We start from the raw sequence: 27,992 nt of genomic DNA on the forward strand, positions 1-27,992 counted from the left end.
AACTTTTATACCTTGTACTTAAGTATTTGTCCCTACCTGTACTGGAAAAGAAAAGATAGATTGACTTGATTAATAACCAAATCAGTAGTTCAGAATCACTTTTAGAGTGTTTGTGATATGACGATTAGACAATAGATAGAGGATGGATGATAGGTATATATGAATAAATACCCTTGTTGCTCTCTAAAGTAGACTAAAAAAGAAATGTTAGAGCCTTTTGCTAAGTTCTTTGAATATGAGTTCAGGTTCTCTTTTGAAAGGCTGACAAGTTCTTTCTTTAACTTCCTGAGGGAGAATAAACAATGAGAGATCCTGGGAGTCTGATTTTAACCAGGGGAGTCTCAACAGACCTTGGCATCTTAGGCCCAGCAAAATATAGCAACGAAGCACCATGGATTATGACATTATTGGGAGGTATTTTTCACCCAAATCTATTTTATTAATGAAAGGACAAAGAGATGAGGGTAAGAAAAATGCTGTCATAAAGTGCATACATTCTCAATATTACCAAATTGAGGTGAGCCAAATGCAGAGATCTGTCTTGGGAACCAAGTGGAACAGAGGGTCCAACCCAGACCAACTTGCAGAGGCAGCACTACTGATTACCTAGATCACAGGGCCCCCTTCCCATGCTTAGGATATTGTAATACAAACGTTTGAGAGGTTTGTGTTGTAGAAAACAAATGATCACAAAAGGATGAACTAGGTCTTAAGTAGAGAGACCATAATGAGCCTGTGAGATTGGAATCTTCTTGAGTAATGGAGACTTATAGTATCTTCTGCTGCTGAGATTATTGTCATTGTAAGAAAACTGTTTTCATTAACCCATATGACCTCATTTGTTCTGTCTGGTGGCCAATAATACATGGACAGAACACCAGGACTGGAATAGAAAACAGCTTACAATATTGGTGTGGTGGCTTCTAGGACTGGCTGGAGTTGCTATCTATTGTGGCAGTTTGTTGTGTTTCATTTACTTTCTTTGCACTTTGCTGCCACCAAAGAGAGTTAAGTCACCATCTGGGGTTGGGATTGGGTAGGGAGGTAAGGGAGAGTCAACAGACCCTACAAAATATTACTGAGTCTTGTTGCCCAATTGTGACTTAAGAAAGATTTTAAATAAATTCTTTTAAAATGCAATTATTTGAGAAAACTGAAGTATCCTAACTATGTCTATAGCTCTCACCAGGAACCCGGTTGTGAAATGCCTTCTAGAGATGGTGCTGGGGGTTAACAGGGGACTCATTAATTGATTTAAAGAAACAAAACCTAGAAGATGTTTTTAGACCAGTATTTAAGGAGGTGAGCAGGATCTGAAATGCAAAAGGTAGATGAAAAGCCACAGAGATGGCTTCAGGACACTGCTTTCTACCAGCAGCCAGTGTTAGAATAACCACACGGAACAGCCAACTTAGCAACAGCTGCTGAGAGAAGTCAACCATGGGCGCCGTTGCTGAAAGCTGCCACTTAGAGACCGTGTGGAAGCCGAGCAAAGTTAGAGGTACAAACTTTGAGATCAGCCGTCACAAAGGCCCTGCTGGAAAATGCTGGCCAGCAGGTCTGACTCCAGAAGCATTAGATGGAGTATACCTGCCAATGGGACCTTGTCATGCTGAGTGAAACCTCTGACATATTTCCTTCACAACTGGAGTGGCCCTTGAGGAAAAAGGGGATCTTTGACATCCCTAAAAACTAGGGACTGCTCTCTTTTACTCTATTCAAGAGAGGAGGCTGTATGACAATTTTACACATTCCTACAGGAGCCAAGTGGGATTTCCTGGCAATTGTGGACACTTGGGCCCCAGTTTCCTGGTAGAGCATTGTAGCCTTGTAAAGGGTCAAGATCCTAGAAATCTCCCTGTTTGTTCGGTTCCTATAATATTGATACTCTAGCTTATTATAAAATTGATCAATATGGCATGCTTCATCTGACCTGATCCCTTTTCCTCTTCTCCATTATGTGGTTCATTAAAAACAATAATCTGTCAAAAATGTGCATAAGTAAAGAATAGTTGTTTTGTGTCTTGTTGAAATATTTCTCTATAAACTGTAACAACATGCAGAAAAATAATAATTTGTAAATCATTAATATCCCAATGCAACAATGTGTACCCAGTGGATACTCCAAAGAATGCTAATAATTTATTTAGAATCAAAGACAGGTTGTCAGTTTTATTATTATTTACTTCAGTTTTATATCCACTTAACATGTGTCCTGGTAGACATTGGTGAGATATAGTGTACATAGAAACAAAAAATATAATATAGGAAAATATAAAGTATACTTTAGTTCATGTTTTAAATTTTAGAGTTTGCTTTAGGGTTTATTAGCTTTGGAGTACTTACTGTAGGAAAGTGCAGTTTCAAAAGAACATTGTGTTGAAATAAGAGTTGTGACATCTACTACATCTCAAAATTTCCTATATAGGGTAAAAAACTTCACAAGTTTTCTGAGTGTTTTTAGTTTTTGTAATGTTGTGGACCCTTTCCATAAAAAAGTCTCATGAAATGCAGTCGGTGCTCTTCTGCCCTTCACTTAGACCTGGACAACCGGGACCCTGCCTTGGGCTGCATTCTTTCCAGATCCTTGGCTGATCCTCCTCCCACCGCATCCCTCCCACAGGGACCTGCCCAACTGGAGCCCATGTCCCTCCCCATATACCCCACATCCCAATCCCATAATGTTGGTACCAGGGAGCCAGAAATTCTCTGCCCCAAATACACCCCTAAACTGCTTCCTGGCCTTGCACAGGTCTCTTTCTGAATCTGTCTTGGGGGATGGAGCCAGGGGCAGGGAGGAGCCAGTTGGGCTCAGATGCAGCTGGTGGTCTCCACACATGCACCAGGCTTCTGATTTTCCTGATGGAGCCTGGTTTAGGAAGAGAATGGGGTGAGGCTGAGGGCTGGGTCCTCTGTTTGTACTCTTGCTCCAGACTTGCAGACGTTAGCACTGGGCCGAAATACTTACACTTCAACAACAACAGAAGAAACTGTCAGTTAGTTTTGGATATAAGTAACATTAACATGTTTATAATTTAATGAAAGTCACTTAGGATTGCATGAGCTAATTCTTTAAAGTAAATGAGTTTATTTTTCAAATGGCATCTTTATTAGAATACTTATGTTCCTTATGAGTATGATATTTACTTGTCAATTGTCAATAACTTCATCCATTGAAGAATTAGTACATTGTATAAACTCATTATTAATTCTAGGAAGAAAACTAAAAGCAAACAAACAAACAAACAAACAAAAAAACAAAAACCTCCTGTCAAACCGTAAGTAATGCAGTCCTATTGTTTTCATGTAGCCTCTCTCTAATTTAGTTAGGTTTTGTAAAAATGAAGATAAGGTTTATATTCTTTTCATTTGTTTTTATTTACTCTTAAAAATATTATGTTTACCCAGGACTAATCTAATCAGCATGTTCATGTGTTTAGTATGGCACATCTTTATAAGTGGCTACTCAAATACTTTGTAGGTAATACTTAGGAACTTATGATGATGTAAGTTATTGCAACACAGAATCAAAATGAAGGAGATGTAAAATAATTTTGAAAGTTATAAAAAGTAACTTAGGGATGGCATAGAAACTGAGTTTCAACATTAAGATAGTTTCCATTGTCTAAAAAGCAATTAACCCAGGCTGGTGATAAAGACTTCTTTGGGGTTGGGGAAAGATGAGAAGAACACATAAGAATCATGTTATAGAATAGGAAATGATGATTCACCAATACATTGTATGTAGGAGACAAAATAAACATGGGTAGAGAATTCTTTCATTTTAAATTGGTGTTGAAATTAGACAGAGAATGACCATGAGAAACCTGGGTAGTAGACAGCAAACTGTGAAGCCTTATCTGGCTTGAAAGCGGTATCTGAAGTAAAAAGAAAATAACAGAAGTATTATGGGCTACCACAAAAATATAGACAGCAAAATAGTCATCATTTATATTTCATTCAACAAGTATTCACTGAGTACCTCATACGTGTCAGCTACTGAACTAGACAAGATATTTCGATGATCAGAACAAAGATTCTTGCCCTCCACAGAGCATGCATAAGTGGCTTTAAAACCAAGTTTACTGTTCAGTTGTTTCGTAAAAGATCCATATTTAATGTTCTATTTTCCAAAGTCCCATGAAGAATACGTATTATACACAGGAGGATATCGATATGTCCATACTTTTTAAAAAAGTCTTGCAATAATACAAACTTTTGATACACATACAAATGAAACACTGATGGAACTAGGGAAAGATTTTTCTACAAGTAAGCAAACATCTGAAGAAATTGTTATTGACCATACTGACACATCAGATAAACAGTTTGACAAATCGAGGATTGATTTAAAAGATATTTTTCTTATTGTAATTATTGCTTCTCTTTCACTTTTATAAACCTGATTGATCTAGGAAGTCTCTATGTTTACCCCTCAATTCACTACATAGTCTTTCTACTTATACTGCTCAGGTTCTAGTTCTCACTGAGATCTAATAATGCTGCTTGATCTTCTCATCCTATTAGACTTAGGGGTGGTAACAGCTTCCTCCTGTTGCTAGGTCCTGGATGCTTCACCATCCCCTGTTGGTTCCCATAGCCCTGTCCATACTTCTGTAGATTCTCTGTTAATTACATTGTCAATTAACTCCTTCCTGTGTGCTGTCTGCCAGAACTCTGCATGACACAAAGATAAATAGCAGTGTTGAAGAGAAGCTCAGGGCTCAGATTGTCCTCTCAGCTCTTCCTCCATTTGGAAAATGAGAGAATGGGCCCTTTCACAAGATTTCGACATTGAGAAGTCTTGGACAGAAACCATTAAGAGAGCATCTTCAGAGACCACATAACTTTACTGCATGCATTTAAAAAACACTTAAGCCCATAGGCAGTGTTAGAGCCGCTTCTTCCAAAAGCTGCTCCTCTGTAACATTTAAAAATATTCTCCCCAGATGAGGAGAATGTTGTATTACATAACACTATGTTAATGTTGTATTAACATAGTGTTCCAAGACCAAATCAAAGCTTAAGGCTAAGAATTCTGTTTTTCCCATTTTTTCTGTTGCTTAGATGTGTGGTGAATGACCCATCTTGTGTGCCAATTCTCTTGCCATTTGTTCGATCCCTTTTTATCCACACGGCTGTGGTGGAGACAGTATAGCCCCACTCAACACTGTCTTCTGGCCCCATTTTGAAACATCTACCCAAAGGTAAGCTATCTAACATAGCAAATGACCTATATTTGGTTTGACTATCACCACTCTCCCATAATGTTTTTTGTCCCTTCTTATCATTCTTAAAAAAGAAAGCTAGCTCCATCCCTTGTACAATTTTAAGTTTCCCCCCAATTTTAGGATCTTTCATAATGTTGGCATTGTATTATATTATAGCCTTATTTGATGCCTCAAATCAGTTATCTTTATGTGTGATTAACTCTTCTTGAAAAAACAAACAGTTAAAATTTCAAAGTTAAAAACAAAATCTGACAGTTAAGAGTAAGATATTATCTACTCTAAGGGAGTAAGGGATAATAGCAAGCATAGCTAGAATATTCATTTTGAGTTGGCCTTGCTAAAATAAGTCCTCTCTGTCTACAGTATAAATATCTTTCAGTTTAAATTGCCAGTTTAAAGGGTTTGCCAATGCATTTTTATGAACTTAGCAGAGATTTGGATTGATTTATGTAAGATAAAAATAGTCACTTTATCTTTCCATGATAAAATGTGTCATAAGCATTGAAATATGAAGGTTCATTTTGAGTCATTGGAACCACTGCAATTATAAGGTGTTTACAAGGATAACAATGTCCTTAAGTGCATAAGTACTTAGTGTATCATGATGGATACAGGTTTTCAGAGAAATAAACAGTATCCTAATTTATTTTGTCTTGCCATATTCTTTTCTCTTATGAGACAGAATAATTTATCTGTATTGATATAAGATGATTTATCATAGTATTCATATGAATTATCTGGTAATTTGTGTTTCTTTTTAATTAAATTCTCTCTATTGGTTTTCAGATATAAAAACTGAGTTGAAATGGCTTTCATTTTTTAACAGCACAAGCCAATTAGAGACTAATCATGGTAAATAACCTCTAGCCAGAATTGGGTTAATTCAGGTTATTTAACAGTAGGTTTTTTAGAGTATATTCTATTGATTATTTTATCCATTTTGATTCAGAAAACACTTACTGGCTAATAATGTAAGGTGGTCATCATGATAGGTTCTTGGTAAACTCTGTAAATAAGGCACAAATCACCACCAAAGTTGTGGTCAAATCATTTGTTTATTAGTAGTTCTGAGTAGTAGTAAGTTATATGGTGCTTCTGAAAATCATCCAGAAGCATTGGCTTTTTTGTACAACATTCTACCAATAAGTGTAGATAGTCCTTTCTTCCAGTTATAAAAACAATAAAAAATAAAATCAAATCTAAGTATTTTTGAAAATTTGTTGATTTATAATGAATTTATTTCTATGGTCAGCTTTTTCAAAAGAGAGCATAATTTAAATAATTATATCAACTAAGACTCTTTAGTTGTTTTGAAAAAGGATTTATATTAGTCCTGAGTTTTTTCAGGTCTTATCACACAAGACACAAAAGTACATAACCCAACTGGATGTTTTATATCTGCATAGGAGTGATTTGAATTGTGCAGGTTGAAAGATACACTTGAGCCCATTCAGATTCAAAATGCTGCTACCTTTATCCTCAAAGAAATTATTTGGCTTAACAATAGCTTTCCTTTTGTAAGAAAGAAAAAAAAAGCTTGGTATTATCTAATGTTAATATAATGATTCTAATACAATTACAGTTGCTGAGCAACTGGAGAGAATATGAGAAGTCCAAGCTCCAGAGTAGCAAGAAGCCCAGTTTTTAGTAGTTGTGGATTCATTTTCTTCCTTTTCAGAGTAAAGTATATGCAAAAACTTGATTTTATGAGACTTTAAAATATATTTAATGTTTAATGACAAGTAGGTTAGATTCAGAGAGTGACAACCTTCTACCCAATGTAATTGCTCTAGTATTTACTCAATAAATCATGTCAAATGACATTAACAATTTTACTTTTTCTTTAGTTTTAGAGGTACTAGACAAAACTTATGGTTTTATAAATTAGAATTATTGATTATATAAGGCCAAGCCAATATATTATTATAATCTTTTGTCATATTTATTCTTTATATTCTAGCCCTATTAATATAGGATGAGGAATGGGAGAGAGTAGAGAAAATATAAGAATGAAATTTCTAAAGATGTGTAGTTTTCTACAGTTATGGATATTCAGTTGCTCGTGCCTGGTAGTAGTTCTTTTTCAGTCATTGGTTGGTTGCCAACCGAGGGTATCTTTTTCTGTACTTAAGTTGTACCATCACAGAAAAATATGCTCTGCAGAGAGGCTATCAAATGATAGACATTATGGTTCTTCCCATGTGGCATTTACTATCAAATTTAGATTTTTAAAAGGTCTTTGTTTTTCATTATTTTTATTAACACAACAATTTAATGATATTTGAGTTGTGGAGAAATAAGGTACTGTGAATATCTGATAGCCTTAATATTATTAAGATATTGCTGATTCTTTAACATTTTTTCTCTCTTGATTTGTGTTTTTATTACTTACTAGAAAATCAAAATTATGATCTATAGAAAATCACTGTTCTCGTGAGAAAATTTGCAACTTGGAAAAGTTAAACAATGAATTTACAAAAAAATAAACAATAGATTTTTATAAAAATAGAGCTTTATCTTATTTAATTTGAAAGTTGAAATTACTAGCTCAGCATTTTTAATATGATTATTTAAATGTGCTGTAATAGTGTGGCTAGTTGTTTAATATGATTATTTAAATGTGCTGTAATAGTGTGGCTATACTATTTCCTGAAATATTTTTATATCCCTAGAATAGTCTAATGACAAAAGATTGGCATTTCTCCATCTAATAGAGAAAAAGATCACTATGCATGGAATATCCATGAGATGATTTCATTATTCTCTCTCTGTCATTTTCTCTTTTTTACATTTTTGGGGGGTTGTCTCACAACAGAAGTGGTGGAATGGTTTGAAATGTGGGATTAAGCGTACGTGTTGGACAGCTGTGGACAAGTTGGCATTTTCAGATCTAGATTCTTGCCTAGACCCAGTTCTTTAAGCAATTATTCTATTAAGTAAATCCTGTGTGCTCAATTGGGGAAGCAGGTAATGACTTGTAGAGATCCATCCAATTTTAAGACTTTGTGAAGTGTCTTTGAACTAAAATTGTTGGCAGAAAGAAGACCAAAGCTTACTGTATTTTTTTTGCTATTGGTATAATTTGTATTACTTAACAGTTAGAACCCAAGGGATAGAATTTGCTTAAGGAAACAGGAGGATCTTTTAAGTTAAAATTTGAGAACAAAATAAGAACAAATAGCTCTGTAAATATTCTATAAAGTCAACATGACAGTGAACTGACAAACATGATAATTGAAAGAGATATTGAGTGATTAAACCTTCAAACAAATTGTAAATAGCTTAGACATAGCATTAAGTAGGAGATATTCACTTAACATTTGAAAAGCAACTAGATATCCATAGCTGAAGAAATGTTATTTTTTTCTTCATTGCTTTTCCACATGTCTTTTAATAGGTGATACTTTCTTCATAAGTAGACTAGTAATTATTATTGAAAAGCTACCTAAATGATGTAGAAAATGATTTAATAGAAATGAAATTATATCTTCCATCTTTATTGAGATATAGTTCACATAGCATACATTTCACCAGGTTAAGTGTACAATTTAAAATGGTTTTTAGTAAGTTCACAGGGTTGTGCAACCATCACCACAATCTAATTTAGAACATATTTATCCTCCCAAAAGGAAATCCCACAGCCATTAGTAATTGCTCCCACTCTTCCCCACAATTCATCTCCCCTACCTAGATCTAGCCCTAGGCAACCACTAATCTATTTTCTATCACTATAGACATGCCAATTCTGGATATTTCATATAAATATTATTATACAATATGTGTTTTTTTTGTGACTGGTTTCTATAATTTAATGTAATATTTTCAAAGTTTATTAATGTTGTAGCATGTATCAGTACTTCATTATTATTTATTAATAAAAAATATTCCATTATATGGAATACCATATTTTATTTATCCATTCACTAGTAGACAGATAATTGGAATATTTTCACTTTTGATCTATTGTTAACATTCATGGACAAATTTTTGTGTGGATTTATGAACATTTGTATACACACTTTTGGTGGATATATTTTTTCATTTCTCTTAAATATACCTAGGATTGGAATTGTTGGGTCATATGATAATTCTATGTTTAATGTTCTAAGGAGCTGCCAAACTGTTTTCAAAAGTGATCACACTATTTTACATGTATGAGGAATCCAATTTTTCCACATCCTCACCAACATTTGTTACAGTATGTCTTATTTATTATAGCTATACTAGTGAGTATGAAAGTATGAAGTGATATTTCATAGTGATTTTTGACTTGCATTTTCCCAATAACTAATGGTCTCAAACATTTTAAAAATGTGTTTCTTTGTCTTTTGTATATATTCTTTGGAGAAATGCCTATTCAGATTCTTTAAAGAGGTAATTAAGGTGAAATGAGGTCACATGTGTGGACTTATGACTAGTGTCCTTATAAGAAGATGGAGAGTCACCAGGGATGCCTGCTTCCTTTCTCTCTCTGTCTTTCCACTCACATGTACCAAGGAAAGGCCATGTGAGGGTACAGTGAGAAGGTGGGCAAACCAAAGAGAGAGACCTCAGGAAAAAACAAGTGCTGGCGCTATGATCTTGGGCTTTTAGCTTCCAGAACAGTGAGAAATAAATTTCTATTGTTTAAACTACCTAGTCTGTGGTATTTTGTTAGAGCAACCCTAGCAGACTAATATATCCCCTATCAGATATAATAATTTGCAAATTTGTTTTCCCCACTTCACAGATTGTCTTTTCACTTTCTTCGTGGTATTCTTTGTAGGATAAAAAGTTTTTAATTTTGAAATAGTCAAATTTTGTCTTTTTTGTTTTTGTTGTTACTTGTGCTTTTGGTGTTGTATCTAAGAAACCATTGCCTAATCCAAGATCATTAAGATTTATTTATATATTTTGTTTTAAGAGTTTTATAGTTTTCATTCTTACAGGTAGGTCTATAATCCAAATTGAGCTAATTTGTGTGTGTTGTGTAAGGTAGAGGTCCACCTTTATTCTTTGGCATGTGGCTATCCAGTTATCCCAGCACAAGTTGTTGAAAAAAAAAGACTGTGTTTCCTCTATTGAACTGTCTTGGCACCCTCATCAAAATCAACTGACCATATTTGTATGGGATTATTTCTGGACTCTCAATTCCATTCCATTTATCCACACATCTATCCATATGCCAGTACCACAGTAAGTTTTTAAATTGGGAAGTATGAATCCTACAAACTTGCTCCTTTTCATGATTGTTTTGGCTATTCTAGGTCTGTTGAATTTCTATATGAATTTTAGGATCAGCTTGTTTACTCTGCAAAAAAGGCAGCAGAAATTTTGATAAGGATTGTTCTGAATTTTTCAATCAAGGACAGCATTGCCATCTTAACAATATTAAGACATGATCATTGAACGTGGGATGTATTTCCATTTATTTATAACTTTTTAAGTTTTTTTCAATGATGTTTTGTAGTTTTCAGTGTATAAGATTTTCACTTCTTTTGTTAAGTTTATTTCTAAGTATTTTATCCTTTTTGATGCTATTTTAAATGCAATGGTTTCCTTAATATCATTTTCACAAAGTTGATTGTTAGTATATAGAAATATAATTGATTTTTATACATTTGATCTTGTATCCTGCCATCTTGCTGAGTTTATTAGTCCTAATAGTTTTTCTAGTCGATTCCTTAGGATATTCTATATGCAACATAATGTCACCTGCAAATAAAAATAGTTTTACTTCTTTCTTTTCTAGGTGGACATTTTTTGTTCTTGTGTAATTGCTGTGTCTAGAACCTCCAGTAAAATTTTTAAAATTAATTAATTAATTAATTTATTTATTTATGGCTGTGTTGGGTCTTCGTCATTGGGTCTTCATTGCTGTGCATGGGCTTTCTCTAGTTGCAGCAAGCGGAGGTTACTCTTTGTTGTGGTGCGCAGGCTTCTCATTGTGGTGGCTTCTCTTGTGGAGCACAGGCTCTAGGCCCGCGGGCTTCAGTAGTTGTGGCACATGGGCTCAGTAATTGTGGCTTGTGGGCTCTAGAGCTCAGGCTCAGTAGTTGTGGCACACAGGCATAGTTGCTCTGCGGCATGTGGGATCTTCCCAGACCAGGGATCGAACCCATGTCCCCTGCATTGGCAGGCAGATTCTTAACCACTGTGCCACCAGGGAAGTCCTGAGAACCTCCAGTACAATGCTGAATAAAAGTAAAGAGTGGACATTTCTGTCTTGTTCCTGATATTAGGAGGAAATCATTTAGGTTTTTTTTACCATACCATTAAGTTATATTAGCTGTGTTTTATTTGTAAATGCCCTTTATCAGGTTGAGGAAATTCCTTTGTATTCATTCATAGTGTTTTGCGAATTTTTATCATGAAAGGGTATTGAATTTTATCAAATACTTTTTCTTTGTCTATTGACATGATTATATAATTTTGGGTTTTTTCTATTAATATGATATATTACATTAATTAACTTTTGGAATTAATATGATTTTAAAGTATGTTTTTAATGAGTTCCTTATCAAGATCGTTTAAGGGACCACCAAAAAAGTTGTACCTACACTGTGGCATCTCTAACTTGGTTAATGGATCGTGATTGGTATTTCAGAAATTAGTGCTGAAATTAGTTTTGTAAACTCATATCTTTGCCACCAGTTAATAATTTAATCTGAGAATATTTTTATCCACATTTTAAAATATTTCAATTGCTATTTTCAAAGATGGGATCATACCTTTTCAAAATTTTCTCCTGTAAGTTTTCAGCATCAAAGTCTATATCCACATTTATTAGGTATAATGTATTCTTTTAAAATACATCATAATGTATGTATTGATCTTTATCATGTGCAAAGTGAATTCTCAATCACTCAGGAGCTGATTTTAACTAAGTTACAATGTGAACACCTTCCTTTCTAACTTTTATTCCTACATTCAACAATAATTATTGTTCCTCTACTTGGTACAAGGCCATGCCAAGTGTTGAGGATACAATGTAAACAAAACCAGCAGGGTTTGTTCTTTTATGAAGTTTACAGTATTGTGTAAGACAAACATTAAACAAATGACCCGAAACTAAATGTATAATTACTTATTGTGATAAGTGCTGTAAATAAAGTACAAGATAGGAAACAGTGTAATTAAATGTTACTGAATATGGGAGAGGGAGGGAAAATGGCTTATCATCCATGATTACCCTTGAAAATTTCTCAATGGGTAAATTTTGATATACATGACTTCTGTATATAATGCTGTACACAAATTTTAGGGTGTGGACTCTGAATTAGACTAAAGAAAGGAATAAAATGGAAAACATATGTGGTTGTTAGGACTGTTTAAAAAAAGTAACTCTACAATTCATAGGATAAAAAGAGTATGAATGGGTAATTCTAAACTATTCCTGCTTTCCAGAAGGATTTACTCTTTTTTCATTTGATAATAAGACTAATTCATATTAATATATTTAATAGATTTACATATTGTAAAGATTAAACAAGATGCTATGCTCATCTAATTTGGTTTAGGTTTTAAATTCTCCAATTATATATATGAGAGGTTCAACTTCTGCCTATGCCATTTGGGCAATTAGTTAATCTTTCTATTTTTCATTTTTTTTTTCAATTTGTAAAGAAGGCAATAATCAGAGTTCCTGCCTGCTAGTGTATTTGTTAGGGTTAAAATGAAATTATCCAAAAAAGTATTTTAGCATAACATCTGGCACATATTAGGACTCAATAAATGTTAGCTACATCTATTAGTAATTAATTTGTGGGATCTTTTTGTCTGTCAAAATGGGAAAATTTAGAAAAGGTAAAACCAAGAGTAGTTGCCTCCTACCCCATTAATGATTCTAGGATTAGACAAAATGAGATTTGAAGAATGTCATGTATTTCATAGATATACAATTCTCCTGTTTTTACTATCTTAGATAATGGTAAGAAAAAGGATATATCTCAAAGGATTACTTAGTTGCTCTAATATTATGGTGATGAACTAGTTTTTGTCAGTTTGTTTCAGTGTAGCACGTCTAAACATGACTTGTTGATTACTGTCCAGCATTGCCTGGAACAGCTTGGAATAAAAACATAAACTTTTAGCATTATTTATGCTATCTTATTAACTGATGATGCCTATCAAGTCTTTTCTTATTTCAGTAATAAGATTTCATATTAACATATCAGGAATTATTATGTATCAGTTTGACTCTATTCTGTCAAGTTTCCATTGTGGCATTTTTTTATTCACTAATTTTCCTTAAGCATTTTGTTACAAAAGCATAATCAACTCAGTGAGAAATAAAGACCACTGTTTAGATACCACTGGAGAACCCAGTGAATTATTTCATCAAAGTTTGCCATCTTAGACTATATTTACATTTTGAAAACAAGTAAAAATATGAGATAATTCATAACTATCCAAGAAAAAAATTCTGCTTCAGTTGTGTAGGCATTTTATGTAAAAGTATATTTCGACCTAAATTATCCATTTGATGACCCTAGTTCTCTATAACCTATATTGGGCCTGAATTATCCTATTAATTATCAAAGTGATTGAACTAACTTTGTTTCTGATTATATACCAGTATCTTCCCTGCCTTCATAGCAGCAGTAGTTATTAACCACTGTGTAGTTTATTGTTTACTTGTTTGAGGATAACCATAGCAGCCTTTACTTATCTGATGATGAATGGTTTATCAGGGCCTTTCTATATATCATCACTAATCCTATGTCACAGGTTGGCCTCCACCCAAAGCTGACTCTAACACAGAGTTTAGGGTACAGGATGTTTGGAATGGTGTGCCCTGGGACCAATACCTGTGGAAGGCAGGAAAGGAAGCAGGATTGGGCCAGAGTTAAACTACTCCATAGTCCCAATGACAGTCTTCGCCAGCACCACAGGAAGATCTGGAGCTAGAATGACCCGTGAGAGTTTTCCTGAGTCGGGCCTAGAGGGGCGAACTTTTTTTTCCATGTAAGTCAGTCATTCGATGTGGGACACCCAGGATATCACTGTGGGCCAGTGAGTCTCTGCCTCTAAGTCTGACCTTTGAAGGGACTGACAGCTGAAAGCTGTTTCCTAACAGCCCTCTCAGGAGTGGAGACCACAACTCCTTTCTTTTTTTTTTTTAATCTAAATATTTTAATTTTTTTCTTCCAACACTGTATAAGTTTAAGGTATACAGGATAATGATTTGACTTACATGCATCATGAAATGGTTACCACAGTAAGTTTAATGACTATCCATCATCTCATATAGATAAAAAATAAACGAAAAAGAAGACCAGATTTTTTCCTTGTGATGAGGACTTGTAGGGCTTACTCTCTCAACAACTTTCGTGTATAACACACAGCAGTGTAAATTATATTAATCATGTTGTACATTACATCCCTCATACTTACTTATAACTGGAAGTTTATACCTTTTAACCACATTCTTCCAGTTCCCCTCCCTCCACCTCTGCTTCTGGTAACTACAAATCTGATCTCTTTTTCTGTAAATTTATTTGTTTGTTGAAGTATAACTGAGCTACAATACTATGTTAGTTCCTGATACACAACACAGTGATTCAATATTGCTATACATTACAAAATGATCACCACAGTAAGTCTTGTTACCCCACACTGTACATTTCATACTTGTGACTCATTTATTTTGTAACTGGAAGTTTGTACCTCCTAATCTTCTTCACCTACTTTTCTTGTTCCCCCATGCCACTCCTTTCTGGCAACCACCTTTATGTTCTCTGTATCTATGAATCTGTTTCTGTTTTGTTATGTTTGTTCATTTGTCTTGTTTTCTAGATTCCATATATAAATGAAATCATATGGCATTTATCTTTCTCTGTCTGACTTATTTCCCTTAACATAATATCCTATAGGTTCATCCATGTTGTCAAAAATGGCAATATTTAATTCTTGATCATGACTAACATTCCATTGTGTGTGTGTGTGTCTGTGTATACACCACATCTTTATCCATTCATCTATCAAAGGGCACTTAAGTTGTATCCATATCTTGGCTATTGTAAATAATGCTGCAGTGACATTGGGGTACATATATCTTTTTGAATTAGAGTTTTTGTTTTCTTCAGATAAATACCTGGGAGTGGAATTGCTAGATTGTATGATAGTTCTATTTTTAATTTTTTGAGGAAACTTCATACTGTTTTCCATACTGGCTACACCAATTTACATTCCCATCAATAGTAAACAAGGCTTCTCATTTCTCCACATCTTCGCCAACACTTGTTATTTGTTGTCTTTTTGTTAATAGCTATTCTAATAGTTGTGAAGTGATATCTCATTGTGGGTTTGATTTTCATTTTCCTGACGATTAGTGATGTTGAGCATATTTTCATGTGTCTGTTGGCCATCTGTATGTTTTCTTTGGAAAAATATCTATTCAGGACCTCTGCCCATTTTTTAATTGAGTTGTTTGATTTTATTGATGTTGAGTTTCTATGAGTTCTTTGTATATTTTGGATATTAATTCCTTATAAGATATATCATTTGTGAATATCTTCTCCCATTCAGTAGGTGGCCTTTTTGGTTGCTGATAGTTTCCTTCACTGTGTATAAACTTTTTAGTTTGATTTAGTCCCGTTTGTTTATTTTTGCTTTTGTTTCCATTGCCTGAGGGGATACATCCCAAAAATATTGCTAAGACCAGTATCAAATGCATACTGCTTATGTTTTCTTCTAGAAGTTTTATGGTTTCAGGTCTTACATCTAAATATTTTATCCATTTTGAGTTTATTTTTGAATATGGTATGAGAAATTAGTCCAATATGATTTTTTTTGACACCAAGAATTAGAATCTTTTCTGATTCCAAAAGAATCAAACAAGTCTTTCCTTGATGATGGATCACAGATTTAACAACCCAGCAAATTCTGCATGGAAAATACTATTATCCCCATTTTACGGAGAGCAAAACTGAGATTTTTCTAGTTGCATAGACAATGGTTGCCTGAAAACGGGATCCAAAACTAGGATTGTCTGATTCCATAGCCCTATACTTTCCACTGTACTTCATCGCTTTCTCAGGTTTTTGTGTGGGGATAGAATTTTCAGAAACATACCAGTCTTTTTTTTTCAAGCCAAATATATATCCAAATATCTTCCTACTGATTTGACTATAGCTAATTTACATAGTCCTTTTATTCTGCATTACAGTTTATAGTACATTTTCTCAGACATAATATGAGCAGGTAAGGTTATGTGTTCTTACAGCCATTTGGTAAACAAGACAGGATAAGCATCATTATTTCCAATTATAGACTAGGGAACAGACACAAAAGTAATCAGTGATTTTACTCAGTCACAAGATAAATGAGAAAACTTGAAATTGAGCTTGAGTGTTCTAAGTCCAGAGTATGGATACAGTACTCTTCATTAAGAATTCATTTATTAGGAATGTGCTTGTGTGTTTTAGTGTTTCAGCCTTTAGAGGATTTGAAATGTTAGTTCACATAATAGGTCTTTATGAAGTGCCACTTTAATTGAATATGAACCTATCTCTTACATCAGCATTTTTACTACCCTATTTTTTTTCCTGCATGAATACCATAATAATCTTCCTTTGAAATATTCATCATTTGCTTCTAGTTAACAAAAATGTATACCGAAATTGCACATTGAAGTGAAATAACACCGATAACTCTATTGGATAGAACTTACATTTGTTAGCAATAGGTTCTGGTTCTTGCCCATACAATACACTCATCTGTGTCCGAGTTGAAGCGTAAGGATAATGGCTACCCCATTTTATCAGATACAGCATCCACTGGATGCAGAATTTAATTTGTGCTAAAATATTCTTCTTATGTTTTGTTTTTTCCCTGTATGTATTTTTTCTTTTAATTTGCTTGTTTGACATGTGGCCATGATGATAGCTTCAGGAAGTCTTTTGCCATGAATCTGTAGCTTGCAAGTATATATAAATAGTCCAAATACTAGAAGTAGATATGAATAGAACAGATTTTTTTTTTAATTTATTTTTATTTTTGGCTGTGTTAGGTCTTCGTTTCTGTGCGAGGGCTTTCTCTAGTTGCAGCAAGAGGGGGCCACTCTTCATCGCGGTGCGCGGGCCTCTCACTATCGCGGCCTCTCTTGTTGCGGAGCACAGGCTCCAGATGCGCAGGCTCAGTAGTTGTGACACACAGGCTTAGTTGCTCCGCGGCATGTGGGATCTTCCCAGACTGGGGCTCGAACCCGTGTCCCCTGCATTGGCAGGCAGATTCTCATCCACTGTGCAACCAGGGAAGCCCCAGAACAGATTTTAACGATAAAAAACTTTATTCCTTTCTTTTCCTCATTCTCTTTTGCATATTATTTTTAATATTGGGCCTTACTTTATGTTTCCTTTTTAGCTAGACTCTACGTAATTAGTGAGATTTGAAACATTCTCATAAAGATACCCTCAATTAAAATAAATCTGAAAAGAAAGGCGAGTTAAATTTCTATATAGCCTTAAAGTTCAAAATAATACTTTGTTTATCTCTTTTATTTTCATTGTTTTATACACACACACACACACACACACACACACACACACACATACAGTGGCAGCAGTGGAATTTACCACTAATATGAAGCCCAAACTAAGTTACCATGTGGTTTCATCTAAGGCATGGAATTTTATATTTTGTCCACTAAAATCATCTGGCTTTTGAATTTTTATATTGGTGCATAATCCTTAAAAAGAAATAAGATTTACTTGAAATTTGCAGTGTTGTTTTAGGATTGTGAAACATATTAATGACAAATGAATAATTTGATGTTTTGAATCTTCTAAGTATTAATAAAACCCATACAAATTAAAATTCCCATGCACAGGTACCCCTTAACATAAATTCATTAGAGGAGTTAACACTTATGAAATAACAAAATAGACTGTGAATTCATTCTCTACAATATGAAAATTAAGTGTCAAAAAAATCATTAAACAAGGCCTCACTGTATCTGACTCAACACTTCATCTCATGGTGTTCTATGGCTATTCAGTTCTGCGAATATAATACGCAGAGACGCGAATGGTCAAATGAAGCAAAAGAGAAAAAGAAGGCAAAACTGGCAGTCTACTTCTTAGTAGACTTTAAAGAATTTTAGAACATTCCTATTTATGAAAATATGTGAGCTAGATAGTGTATTCAATATATATTGTGTCATAGAATTGAGAAAATGCTGCAAACGAAAGTCAGTAGAACAACTACCCTTATTTAACAGGCATGATAAATTAGTTGAGCTTTGCTGAAACTCCTAGCCTTCCAGGATCCTGGCCATCACTTCTGGTACCTTTATTGTTACACATTTCTACTTGGTATATTATTTTCTCCTGTGAAGAAGCATCTCTGCTTATTTAATGGAATATGGTGGAAAACCAGGATTTGCTTTAGAGAAAGCTTTAATAATCTGCTTTCCAAAATTATATTCATTTTAAAAAGTAAAAAAATGTTGTGTGTGTGGTAGCAGTGATGTAGGAGTGACTGTGTGTGTATCTGTGTATGTGTGTTTGTATGTATTTATCTATGTTTATGTAGTCCATCCAAACTTTGAGACCTTTAGCTTGTGTTATGAAATAGATTTTAAAATCACATTTAAAAGTATAATTTTACAACTACAGCTTTCTGTAAACCTTTTCTCATGTATATTGACCAATTATGTATCCTATTTTGTTTTGTTGCAACTACGTAATGAGTCCCCAGTGATTTTGAAAAGTTGAATGAGTATTAAATAAGTAAATAAATAAATATTTTGCATGGAAATTTTTTAAAACCTACTAAAATCTGTATTGTAAACCTGAAGCAAGTAAGAAATCAAAACAGGCAATATGGCATGTAGTCAGATATGGAAATGGTACTAGGGATATATATAGTCTCCATTTGCGCTGAAAATGTCCTGGACTGTAGTATTCTTTTTGGTTGTTAGAATATAGTAGCAGCAGCTTCTATTAAAAAGAACCATGTTGTGTGAAAGCAACACAATTTATATGTATAATCAATGAAATTTCTGTCCAGCATACTAGGATGCAGCTTAAAATACTATGGCAAGAACCTAGGGATCTATCTTCCTTAAATTATTAATATGTTCATATTCCACCAATTTTACTTTACAATAGCACAGTAAAAGCTTTGATGAGCATTGGCCTTTCTACAGTGACCAAATGCTTATAAAGGTGCCAAGAATTTTCAGTGAAGCCTTTGCAATGAGTCAGTTTATACAAAATATTTTCACAGCATCATATTCAAGGAAGTGACATGATACATAACTTACAAAAGAATCATTGGGAAATAGATTGACATTTTGTATCACAATAAAGACTACATGAGGGTAGATAGATAATACTTAAGTAGTGTATAAGTTAGTTGATATTTCTTGAACCTCTCTACTAATTTTATAAAATTATTTATTTTTCTGAGTCTCTCTCTCTGGATGTTATTACTGGCCAAAATAACTTACCTATCCCCATAGTTAGTACCCTCATTGTTTTCAAAAAGTAAAGTAGAAAATAATATATATTTAAGCTCTCAGACTTTTACGTTAAGTATATAGTATTAAATATTTCTTCAACAGATATTTAGTGTCTAATATGTGAAAGCATAGCGTATGCCCCTCCCCGCCATCCCCACCCCAATGTACTGCATTGTAATAAGAACTATTTCTTATAGAAGTTTAATCAAAATGTGAATGTTGTGGGTACAGAAGGCTGAAAACTATCAGCCTAGGTAAATATTTGAGGACTGGGAAAACTTTAAGCATGTATTTTTTGCATAATTTTTATATATGGAATCCTACAATTTTGTCTTTTTTAGGCCATCTTACTGGAACAATTAAAAGCCATTTTGTGAAGTGAGATCAAAAGATACTAGGCTTTTCTATTGATTCCACTACTCCCAAACAGCACAAATTCATTTAAAGTTCCCTGAGGGGAGCATTCCCAACACTTCAGTTAGAACTTGAATCTTCTGTTCTTTTTGGGGTTTTTATTTCATTTGGACGACAATTCCAACAAGTTCATTTGGGAGCTCAAAATGAACCTTATTAAGAGTGTTTTCATCTACCATAAATATGCAAGAGATACTTGTCCTCCTATGCTTTGGGGTGTGTGTGTGTGTGTGTGTGTGTGTGTGTGTGTGTCTAGGGATTGCTGTAATAATCATGTCCAGTTTAACTACTACTGTCAGAAATAATTCTTTAATAACAGCTATTCTGAAACAAAAGTAGTTTTTGGCAGATATCTTCCAAAATGTAATTGGCTTTTATATAACTATACCATATGGCCAGTCAGCTCTTTCCATTACTTAGAGTATATTTTGCAATTAATTCATCCTGGAACTTTGACTGCAAAGCTATGTTTCTCACAAAGAGATGGCCTATGGGTACATTATTCATAATATTTTGTGCCTTAGATAAATGTCTGGTAACTCCAGCTTCAATAATTATACAGGCCAAAACAAGGTCGACATGTCCTATGACATAACATGTGTTTCTACCACACATTGGGTATGTTTCGTATAATTTGTCATTAGTAGATAAAAAATACAAAATTGAGTTTTCTTTGGCTTATGCAGGAAGGGAACCAAACTATTTTAAGAGTCTTGACCCTAGTTTTACGACATCCTTGGGCTCACCTCTTTACAGAAGTAAGTGCCCATCCATTTAGCAAGGATGTCAGTTTAGACAATGTATTAGTTTGCTAGGGATGCTGTAACAAAGTACCACAGACTGTGTGGCTTAAACAACAGAAAATTATTTTCTCAAGTTCTGGAGGCTAGAAGTCTCAGATCAAGATGGTCAGCAGGGTTGGTTCCTTCTGAGGACCATGAGGGAAAGTTCTGTTCCACGTCTCTGTCCTTGGCTTGCAGATGGCTGTCTTCTCCCTGTGTCTTTACATAGTCTTCCCTCTATCTGTGTCTGTGTTCAAATTTCCTCTTTTTATAAGAATACCATTGATATTGGATTAGGGCTCACCCTAATAACCCCATTTTAAACTAAATACTTTTGAAAGGAAAGACCCTATCTCCAAATAAGGTCACATTCTGAGATTCTGGTGGTTAAGTCTTCAACATAATTTTGGGGGACACAATTCAGCCCATACCCTCACTCGTATAAAAAGTTGTGTTACAGTTATGTTTTTCTGTCTTTTTAGAATGCTTCTAAATAATGAGAAAGATTTTCCAGAATATTTTCTACTACCTTTAAAATACTATAGTAAGAAAAACTCCCTAAGTTCTCTAACAGTGGTTTTGAAACCCAATAATTTCATTAAAGTCAGCACTAGAGCTGAGGGGAGAATAATTGGGCTGTTTTTAGTCCTGGCTCAGTCACCAACCACTGAATTTGCCCTGGTCACAGTATTTACATAATCTGAGCTTCAGTTCTTCATCTAGAAAGGGAAGTCTGTGTCCAAACTTACTCTTTTTACAAGGACATTAGTCGTATTGGATTAGGGCCCACATTAATAACCTCATTTTAATTTAATTACCTCTATAAAGACCCTATCTCCAAATGTGGTCATATTCTGAGGTACTGAGGGTTAGGACTTCAACATATGATTTTACCAGTCAACCCAAACAGATATTTAGACCCTTAAATTATTAAAACAAACATTGGACCTATTAATTATCCTATTCATAGCAAAATATATTCCCATAGATTGTAGATAATATATGCCTTTACTATATAGAATAGTATGTGCACCTCAGTAATATAGATAGATGGTAGATAGATAGATAAAATCTCTCTCTCTCCATATATGTATATATATGTACATATATACGTTGATCATACTAAAAGATGACCAACTTCACTTATAATTAGAAAAGTACAAATTAAACCTCAGAAAGACACCTTTTTCACCTATAAGACTGATGAATATTTTAAAGTTTATGATATCTATGTTGGTAAGGGTTTGGGGAAATAAGCACTCATACATTGATGGTAGGAATATAAATTGTTATAACCTCAATGGAGGGCATTATAAAAAATACAAATGCATATATTTTTTATCCAGAAATTTCACTTCCAAAGTATTTTCCTGTAGATACATACACACATGTGAAAATACTTATATATAATATTATCCTGAAGATTATTATTCCATTTACACACATATATATGTGTGTAAATGGAATACACCTACACACTCAATCATTCCTTTAATAATCTGAGATATGGTATTACCAAGAAGGACACTGAGACTCGTAAGTTGCCCAAGGTCACCCTATGGTATCCCAAGCAGCAGAATTTGATTTCTAATCCACTTATGTTAGATTCCCAAACTTGCTTTTAACCACTATTTATTAGGACCTTCCTGATTTTGTCTTATTCAAGCTGCTTTTCTCCTAGCCCTAACAGTTCTGTGCTTACATTTTATAGTATTTGTTGCTGCAAGCCAGCACTGGAATTTCTGAAACCAGGTCAGTGATTAGCAGTGCATCAGGGTATTAAGTGACCTAGTAGCAAACCATACCTTGGAATATCCCAAGGCTCTTTATATCTCTGAGGAGAAAACCATCATGGATAATGCAAAATGTGGTAATATTATTTTAGTCCATGCATTTAGTCAGTGGACATTTTACAAAAGCACCAACTTAAAGCTGATAAATTTGACTTCAGCTTTTTTTTTTTTTTTGATTTCCCTTAGTAGAAGTGTTAGAGATAGCAAACAGACATCCAGAAAAAAGGGAAACAAATTGACTGACTGGATAATCCACAGGAATCAAATAAAATGACAAAATCACCTATAATCTTAATAAATCTTAGAATTACTTAGTTGGTTATTTTGTTACAGGGTACTCAGCAAAATATTCCTGCAAACAACTTATATGAAAATATGATAATGCAATCCTTATCAAAAGCTCTTGAAAGTAAAAGTCAATATGAGTACATAGCAACAAAATTAAAAACAAATACTTTCTAAAGAGGATTAGAAATGTTTTATCACCTTCCTTAGAGTAATGCATTTAGGATTTTAATTTTACGAGCCTAGCTTTTAGCTTCTTATAACCCCCCAGTTTACCTCCATTGTCAATCAGCATTTTAGAATTATTTCCTAGCTCTCATGCATTTTTATCTTTTTAAAATAGTCTTATCAGGAAGCTTGTTTTCTTCAGATTGCAGGTAGCTACATGTTCACTATCAGTGATAAAAACAGTTCCATATATTTCTATAGTAACTTTATTCCCCAGAAAGTTCATGATTGCAATTGGCTCTTCAAAATGAAGCTGCCTGGGCTTCCTTCATCTGATAACCATTTCGGATTAGTCATCGATTGGTCTCTGTTGTCAGTACCAGGTTGCAGGCTCTTAAAGGAAACAGACTGTGTGCTCCATTTTACATCTTTTCCCCATAGTGTCCTTTGAAATGCTAAGGACTCTGAAGTTGTTTCATAAAAATCACTTGGATTGATTTTTATCTTTGCAGCCAAGTACGGGAGACAGGTGCCATTTCCTCTGACTTTAAGATGGTCAGACACTCTGGAGCAGAGATTAGGAGCCATGTCTCCAGCTTTCAAGCCCAATTCTGAACTATTAGCTGAATGCAGGGCTTCTCCCTGAAATACTCCTAACTGCAGACATGAATGAAACACATACCTCTCTGTGCAGGCCCTGGTGTCCTAACAGCAATTGCCTGTGGCCAGCTGGACTTTTCTTTGAAGTTATGTATTTTATCTTCAAAAATTCTGTAACTATTACATTGTGTTTGTTGTTGTATTTATTTGAATATAAAAATATCATTGCATATACTTAACATCAAGTAAAACAGATATACCAGGAAGCCATGCCACTTTTATCTTGCAGGTCCTGTTATTTCCTTTCTTTACCTGTGACCCCTGGAACATGCATGTTCCAGCTTAAGAAACCCTGGTGAGATGTTTCACAAAAGTCCCTTTGCTTTAAGTTTTACTATAAACATGTTTCAGATAGAGAAATTCACATGGATAGTACAGATTCATGAGGAGGCCCTTGGTCTATGGGATAGAACATTGACTTTCATGAAACCCTAAATTCTAAATTCTGTTGGAGTCCAAGAGGGTCACTGCAGGGTGACGGGGAAGAGAAGGGAGCAAAGGTAACTTCTTTGTCTTCCACTCCTTGCTTCAAATTAAGCAGCCCCATTCCCATCTGCTTTTCTTTTAAGATTTTATTTTGCAAAAAAGTCTTTTTCTATTTTTTCTTTGTTTCTTAAAAGAGCCACTGAATTAAGGAGAAGAAAGAATGCAGTTCAACATAAGATTTTGAATTTCTTTGAATAACTGAATTTCTTGATTCTATTAGACATTTGTTCTTGGTACTGGCTTTCTTTTTTTCAACCAAATTCTTATAAACAGTAAGCAAAAAGGAGCTAGTGTGTCAAAGCTAAATATCACAGTGACTTATCGTTGTAAGGATCATGCATGGATTCCAGACCTGACCTCTCATTCGGAACATCCCTTCCAGATATTATAGCACTTTTCAGTTGAACTAGTTTCAGTAACAGGAGTTCTCAACTTTTTGATGCAGCCCATTATATTGTTGGACACCTCTTTTTGTTAGTAATTTCTTTCTAAGATGGAACCAGAAACCTCTTGCCTATAATTTTTGTCCCAAGCTATATAGTCCCATGTGCTACAGAAAAGCACAAAACACAGGTGTCCCTCATCCACACAGTAACCCTCCAACAGAGGCAGATTTACTGTGAAATCAATAAAGCTTAAGCTTCAAGCCCCGCATGTGCATGAACCACTTCCAAAACCCTGGGAGGGGCCCCAGAAATAGTTCTGAAGGCCATATGTATTTCAGATTAGCAAAAATAGGATATTTTAAGCACAGTCAATTAGGACAACTCTCTCTTCCCACTCCAACTTCTCCATTACATTTCCTCTCATGTCACGTGGTGTCAGAGGAGCTGGGGCAGTTTTGGAACTGATTACGGGGAGCTTCAGTTGGGAATACACTTAGTTTGGGTTTAGGGGGAGATTTTTATGGGGCTTGCAGTAATTCTCATGTATATCTAAGTTATCACTAACCATTCCAATACATAGGAATGGTTTCTAGAAAATTGCTACTGCTTACTCTGTTAGGACACAAAGATGTATGGCCAGAGCTCATAACTCTGAGATGACTCAGAGGTCATGCCATTCATAATATGAGTACATCCTAAGATGTCACAAGCCAGAAGTATGTGGGTAGTGGATGCTTGAATGTATGGAGTCAGAAGCTAGCTGATCAAGATTTGTCTAATCATCAGGTGTGTAAAATTGTTCAATGGAAGCTTCTCTAGCTACATTTTCTATTCTCAGGACTATACTCTATAATGGAGCATATACAATTATAAACACCATATATTGTTTTCTATGGGAATTGCACAGAATAGAATTCTTCAGAATTCTTGTAATTGTAGTGTATAAAATTGTAGCAGTACTATATATAAACACTGAGTTCACCTGTGACAGCTCATAAGTGAAAGAAACTTGATAGAGGTTTTCCCTAATTTGCTAACAAACCTAAACATTTATACAGTATTTTCAATAATGACTTGTGAAACTGATAGAAACCTTTCTAAAATATCATTAATAAAAAACAAATTTCAGGGCTTCCCTGGTGGCGCAGTGGTTGAGAATCTGCCTGCTAATGCAGGGGACACGGGTTCGAGCCCTGGTCTGGGAAGATCCCACATGCCGCGGAGCAACTGGGCCCGTGAGCCACAACTACTGAGCCTGTGCGTCTGGAGCCTGTGCTCCGCAACAAGAGAGGCCGCGATAGTGAGAGGCCCGCGCACCGCAATGAAGAGTGGCCCCCGCTCGCCGCAACTGGAGAAAGCCCTCGCACAGAAACGAAGACCCAACACAGCCAAAAAAATAAATAAATTAATTAATTAAAAAAACAAAAACAAAAAAAACAACCACTCACCTGGGCTGTTTTTAAAAAAAAAAAAAACAAATTTCAATCAACCATGCCAAAAAAGCTAATTTTCTCTCTATTCTCTCTGTAGAAGATATTACAAAATCTTTGCCATAAAGTGATTAAAGAGGCAATCAAGAACACAGAGCAAAAAATAACAGGGAAAAGAGTGCTATAAAGGTGTGCCATACAGTTAATGAATAATAAATAGTATTATATTATTTTTCTGGATTTTTAAATAAATGTGGTACATGTTCACATTTTTAAAATTTGAAAATTTTTGTCATTCTAAATATTCTCTTTAACAACTAATTTTGAATTCGTTATTTTGTATTAATTTTCATAGAAAGCCCCTCTTTCCAAATTGCATGAACTTTAAGCCCCCAAACAATTGATTCATCCCTCAAATATTCATAAACAGCAGTTAGGCCTTTTTTCTTCTCTTCCCCAGGTAAACATCCTCAGGTGCTTTCCAGTATGATTCTGCTTTCCAGGTTTCTCATCAGCTACTGATTTATGGCCCATTTGCTCATTAACTAAGGCCCCACTCCCCTAAGGAGACTGGGGGTGAGAAGGCTTTAATGCTTGGGAGAAGGCACAGCATAGCTTGGTAAAATCAGAACATACTTCGCATTGAACCTATGTGGGTTTGCATCCCAGACTTTCAAGTTACTAATCCTATTACACTAGGCACTGTTTCACCTTTACTTGAACAATAATACCTAGCTCAAGGTGGAGCAATATAATACAAAAAATGTCTATCACCTAGTTCAGCACTTGGCATATAGTAGATGATCGGGTAACATTTGCTCTTCTTTTCATTAGTGTTTAAACAGAAATACATGCTCTCTTCTGTACCTTTCACAGAGACTGGAGAAAGTTTGATTACATTTTTAAAAAATGTAACATTTCTCATTTAACAAGTGATGAAAAGCCTGTTTTTCCCTGGTGAGCTATCAGACAGATTGAGCAAATGAACCACTAGTCACTGAAATCAAGCCTAGTTAGGCCTGGAGGAGTTTCAGGCAATTATACCAAATTCTAAATTCCCAGAGGACCCTGTGGTTGTAAGCTGACTCCAGAAGCTTATGCTAGAACTTCTGGTGCTTCTCTGCGCTTTCTGTGTTCAATCCTGGGCGGGGAGCCAATTATCTGGAAGGAAGGTAAGAACGTGGGATACTATTTACACTAATTTCTTTGTATATGGATTTATTAACCGGATTGAGAATTATCAATAGCTTTACGTTCTGACAGCCTCTATTTTGGTCATCACATGTTTAACGCATTAAACAGAAGAAGAACAGCTGGGGAGGGGATAAATAGGTATTTTTGGTTGCACTGAAAATGAGTTTGAAGTGAAGTAATGAAGTCATGGTTAAAACTGGTTGCAATAATGAAGGTAATGGTAGTAATACATGATGTATGTATTTAAAGTTTCTGTGATGTTCATGTTCCCACAACCTCGGGGTGGGGGTGGGTATCAAAGTCAAATAATATACAGGCTACGTTGACAAAAATAAGATGAGTGGACTAGGTACAGAGAAATAGTTCTCCATGATAAAAATGGGTGTGTGCGCGCGCGCGCGCACACACACACACACACACACACACACACACACACACACACACTGTAAATATAACACTATGTGAAAGCTGATAGACCCAGGGGAGATGGGGAGGGTGGTGAACCTGACAGGTCTTGCCTATTGCATGGGAGCTGCTCTGATCCAAAGTATTTCTGTGTGCGAAAATGTGGCAGATCATTTTTTTCTCCAGCAAAGTTGGAAATCTGGAATTTTATGGTAGATCACGTAATAAAAATATTGGACCAGTTTAAAAGGAAAACAACACCTTCTGGGCCAAATATAAAGTTCGCCAGGGCTGCTCTGGCTCCTGCACAGA

At 34.9% G+C, this 27,992-nt stretch overlaps 1 protein-coding gene across 14 annotated transcripts in view; it reads left to right on the plus strand.

Moving 5' to 3' along the window:
* NAALADL2 (N-acetylated alpha-linked acidic dipeptidase like 2) overlaps positions 1-27,992 on the plus strand; it is a 1,511,782-nt gene that overhangs the window by 379,263 nt on the left and 1,104,527 nt on the right. The window contains exon 5 of one of the 14 annotated variants that reach the window (XM_068547427.1): positions 5,068-5,207. The exons of the other annotated variants lie outside the window; for them this stretch is intronic. The gene's annotated coding sequence lies outside the window, so the exon portion shown is untranslated. The remainder of the gene's footprint in view (positions 1-5,067; positions 5,208-27,992) is intronic. 14 annotated transcript variants of the gene reach the window in all.

This window comes from Eschrichtius robustus, chromosome 6 (genome assembly GCF_028021215.1).
Source record: "Eschrichtius robustus isolate mEscRob2 chromosome 6, mEscRob2.pri, whole genome shotgun sequence".
In the NCBI taxonomy this organism is placed as follows: domain Eukaryota; kingdom Metazoa; phylum Chordata; class Mammalia; order Artiodactyla; family Eschrichtiidae; genus Eschrichtius; species Eschrichtius robustus.